Raw genomic sequence first — 4893 nt, 5'->3', positions numbered from 1 at the left:
GAAGAATAGTTTCTGGGATGTACAGTAATTCCTGATCCATTGTAACCTCTCCATGAAAAGGCCTACCTGGACCAGGCACCACTCTTTCCTTTTTCCTCTTGTTTTGCCCGGTCAGACTAGAGTTTTGATTAGGAAGTTGTGGCTCATGAACCCACTGTTTTCTCCAGCTGGTCCCTTGGCTCTGCACCTAGCAGGGTCTCATTTTGTGGTGTTTTTCAAGTAAACCAGAGGCATCTGCGGGATCAGTATCAGGACTGGCCAGCTCTTCCTGTGTGGACACAATGCAGCAGGAAGTTTGCTAATAGCCAATCTGCGCCTTATACGGGACGGCAGCGGTCACAGCGACGATAGATCCCCGAGTGCCAGAGGCCTTGTGGATCCTCATCGTTTGCAAAATCTGCTTTCAAGCCTTCTGCAGAGACTCTGAGAATAATCACTTCTCATCCTTATCAGTCGGTGTCCTCTGTGGCTTCCAAACTTAGTTGACTGTGTGTAAGTTTGAGGAGAAAGAGCGTTTGGTTGCTCTGAGATTGCTTACAGAGGGTTGTGAGAAGGCGATCCTGCCAAGAGTGCAGTTGGTAAATACATTTGCAGACAGACTTGCTTCTGCATGACTTGTGTTTTCTGTCTTTCCATCTGCTCTTTACGATGGTCATATATCTCACCATCTGGTAATGGCTGTTGTAAAGAAGTACTTTCCTGGAAGTCATTGACTACTATTCAGGCTAATAGAATTGTAAAGTGAATTTGACGGGCTGCACACTGGCAGCTCAATGCATAGCCTACTGTCTTATCTTTGGAGATACACACTGCTGGTCAGAAAATTTAATTCATTTATGACTGAGATGAGGGTCATTTTGCATTTTGGGTTTTTACAAATACAGTTCTTTCTCCAGCATTTTGCTCTCTCCACCGGTAACACTGTTGCTTGCAGTACCAGTAACAAAAGTGAACAGTTTAATGATAAAGGAGGACTACCTCCAGATTAACTTCACGTCACCCAACAGCAGATGAGTCAATCTTGAACACGGTTTGAGGTTCCATCATGAAAAGGACTCCAAACAAACAATAAAACTGGTTGGGAGGGAAAAAACAGACATTAAGCTTCTGGGATGATCCCAACCTCAACGCTACTGACAGTTTAGGAGCTTTGCTTAAAAGCTGAGTGTGTGCTCAGACAGCAACCATTTTGAAGGAAGACCACTACTTCTAATAACCCAGGTATGCATTCTTTATTAAACTTGCTAAGAGACTGTTAATCTAATGTAAGCAGTGGTACATGTATATATTTGAGCCTGTTGTATATTTTTAACCTATTTAGGTTTGAGAAAAAATAGTGATCTCAAACTGTCAACCAGTTTGTTTTTATTCATCGCAGTTTTTTTTATTATCCATATACATCCATTAAAAAAATGACCAAAGTAAAATAAAACCCCCAAAATGAATATGATATTAATGCCTATAAGACATAAACTGCTGAAAGAGACCCTTTTGAAGCACGAGTGTGCAATCAGGTGCAGCAAGTAGTGATCTTTAACTAAGGAGCCTGAAGGAGCAACTGGAAATAATAAGGGATGGAAGAGAAATCAGAAACGGCCTATTTTTGGTTACCCATGTCCTAGGGTCAGTTTCCATTTTTGTTCCAAAAGCTTTCTCTCTGAAAAAATTGTGGCAAAACAGTTTCCTTTTATAGCCTTGCTAACAGTGACACATTTATACTCTGCTCACCAGACAAACCTGAGGTGCTCTGCTTTGCTGCTCGCTGCTATGCAACATTAATGATAACAATCATTTCCATTTTTCAGACTGTATTTTTTCTGTTTTTAATCTGAGCATGTAAATAATACAAAAAATCAGACCCGGGGCTGTGCATTTCCTGTGTTTGGCCTTTCATTTCCACTGCCTTTTTATAATCATCGCCATATTGACTTTGGTAAACAGGTCAGTGATTTCAGTGATTACAACTGGACAGTTCAATATTGGTGCTGATGATAACCTATTAAACTGCAAACACATGAAGTCATTGCCGTCTGTTCAGATTGCTTTGTAAGTGTGGTAATGTTATGGTGTTGCAAAAAGAAATAAATTGGATCTGCATTTAACTTGTTTACTTTGTAGAATGTCCTTTGGTGACTTTTAGTTCAGTTACAAAAATGAACTGAACAACTGCATGATTTCTTTGTATTTATTTATTGTTTACGTGAATTAGTTTAGATTTAATTAAGTTTTAGGTTAATGAAAACTTAATTAACCTAAAACTTAACAGAAAAACAGAATGTGATTTTGTTTATGTTTTTCTCTACATCCTTCATGTTCTAACATTCAGCCTCATCAAGGAAAAATCAATACTAAGTAAAGAGACTTCCTAATTTATTAAATATTAAACATTTAGTACATTCTAAAACTTCAAAGAAAATATTCAAACGTTCAAATAAATTTTAAAGCTTTTAAAATTTTGTTTTTCTTGTCTTTATTAGAAAGAACTTAATAAAACATATGGTCACTTTACATGCCTAATAGATAGCTTAAGACACCAAAGAACTGGACTCTTTGGTTGTACAATACATATAAATAATATCACAATGTAGAATAATATATTAATTAAAAGTGTTATACATTTATGGTTTGCATGCTAATGTAAACCATGAATTGCATTGGCATCTTCAGCCTGTTGTGAAGATGGTAGTACCAGTATGCAAAAGATTATAGAAAGAGATGAATCATTGTGAAGACAAATGAGTGAAATGTAGAGGTATTACAACTGATCCAGTCATTGCATTGTAAAAAATTATATCAGTCACTTGAAATTAGAAATGCACCAATCAGAAATTGTTGCAAGGTGTCTGCCCTTGTGTTTTTGTAAAGCTTTCTTCTGCTAGTCCAATTTTAGTTGATTATCCTTCAAGTATATTGTAGCAAAATGCAGCATCAGCCAAAGTTTTTTTTTTTTTTCAACAAAAGGCAAAAGAGTTGCTTTCGTTTGATATTTAAAGTAAAATCGTGAAGATGTTCTTCAGTGCCTGTTTTAACTTATTATGTAGCTTGTGGTGCTTTGATGGCCTAATGGAAGTATACCTTAGTTTAAACTTTAAGGTTTAAAGAGCTGTTGCTCTTTTTGCTTCAGCGATTAAATATTCCTTTTCTTTCCTTCTTTCTGTGCAACCATGAAAGCTGTGATCCCACCCGGCCCGGCTCAGTTGTTACCTGGTACCAGGAGAAGTTGGTTCTGATGCACCATACATCTGAAATAAAGTTGCTTGTCGCAGCCTTTCGTTCCAAAAAAGCAAAAAATAAAAACTCCAATAAAGGCTGTGGGTGGTAACAGGCGGTTTGGGATCTGTACGCACTTTGACTCGATTCATTTATTGCAAAAGTAGAAATAAAGGTCTTGTAACTTAGTTGAAATGAAAAATAATCTCAATTTAATGTTTGAAGGTGTAAACAAGTGTTCAAAAAAAAAAAAATCATTCTACCAAACCTCCCGTCCACACCAGACATCCACCAAACAATCCACCCAGCACCCGGTGTGTTTTGGTGGGAGGGTCTAACAATTAACAACGTAAATTAAACAATTCCAAATATAAAAATTAATTACAAATTTTGATTCTAAATTAACTTAAATATATTCCAACTACCCAAAGAACAAAACAAAATTGGTAGAAATTATAAACTACAAAACCTTAGCATAAATGGCCACGACAGTTGCTCCTAAAGTCATCAGTTGGACCTGTCTGGTTCTTCATCTGGTCTCTGTCATGTTGTTTGAACTCTCCGAACCCACATGCAAAGACTCTCTCAGGAGATCAGATTAAAGATTTATTTACAAAAGACAATTGGTGTGTAATGCAGGAGCGTCTGATCAGGAGCGGACCGGTGTGATCGAACAGCTGGTAGGTGGGCGTAACTCGTCAGGGAGCTCAGCGGATGGAACTGCAAATCCCGTACTTCGCATGGAGTGTCCAGACAACAGGGAGCCTAGGAATCACAGAAAGGTACAGGACAGGTAAGCGTGCGAAACAGACTGGATATCTTTCTAGAGATCTCAGGACCAGATGTACCACAAAGGCGACAACACTTTGGCGACGAAGTGCCGGGAACCCGCTCCTAATATGCTCCCGCTGATGATCCACAGGTGTGCCGAAACACACCTGTGGAGAGGGTGTGTGAATACGGCAGCGAGCTCTCGAACGCCACCTAGAAGGAAACCAGAGGAACTGCTGAAGCCGCAGATCCTGACAGTCTCTGGTAGTTCAGGCAAGATGAAGAAGTTCCAATAGGTTCCAAATCTCATTATTTCTCAAGCAAATGATGCTGAGGGGTGCTGGTCAGGTCCTGAAACTGTTAAACGGACCTGGGTGGTGCACAGAATGGAAAATTGGTGAAGTACAAAAAGAAGTGCTCATTTGACCAAACTTGATTCGTATTCTCCCTCCAACCCTCTGCAGGTCCCCGCCATGTTTGGTGGTCCTAGCCCATTCCTTTCATGTAGCTGCCATAGACTCCCGTTCATTTTTCGACCTAGTCAAAGTCTGGCTAGGAACGTCTTATCGAGCTGGGACTTAACCCTAACTTCAGTGGCCTCTTACCTCAACCAGGTTTCAACACATTTTGATTTGTTTTTTAGCTCAATTTTTTAAATAAATCAGCTGAGCTTTAAAAACTCGTCTGAGTTTCTGTTGAATGAAGGAGCTTTGCCTCAATGCTGCTCGGCTCACCAGGAATTGGCCTTAAAAGTAAATGTTTAAACAGATTTTCTCTCCTTTTACTTTTTAAGGAGTAAAAAGGAACAGATGAACTCATGTTCCTTCATGTTTATTGGAATAAACATGAGTTCATTCCAATAAACTCATGTTATTGGAATGAACTCAGCTCAGCTTTAAAAAGTCATCTCAG

General features: G+C 39.0%; 1 long non-coding RNA gene across 1 annotated transcript; it reads right to left on the bottom strand.

Moving 5' to 3' along the window:
• Nucleotides 1–3803: 3803 nt before the first annotated feature.
• On the bottom strand, nucleotides 3804–4246 carry LOC116737243 (uncharacterized). Its single transcript, XR_004342755.1, has 2 exons — nucleotides 4059–4246; nucleotides 3804–3975 (listed from the first exon to the last, which is right to left on the bottom strand). It is a non-coding gene; the product is annotated as an uncharacterized LOC116737243 (long non-coding RNA).
• Nucleotides 4247–4893: the final 647 nt, after the last annotated feature.

Source organism: Xiphophorus hellerii, chromosome 18 (genome assembly GCF_003331165.1).
Source record: "Xiphophorus hellerii strain 12219 chromosome 18, Xiphophorus_hellerii-4.1, whole genome shotgun sequence".
In the NCBI taxonomy this organism is placed as follows: domain Eukaryota; kingdom Metazoa; phylum Chordata; class Actinopteri; order Cyprinodontiformes; family Poeciliidae; genus Xiphophorus; species Xiphophorus hellerii.
The sequence above is the reverse complement of the archived record's forward strand: the minus strand, read 5'-3'. Positions and strand labels throughout refer to the sequence as shown.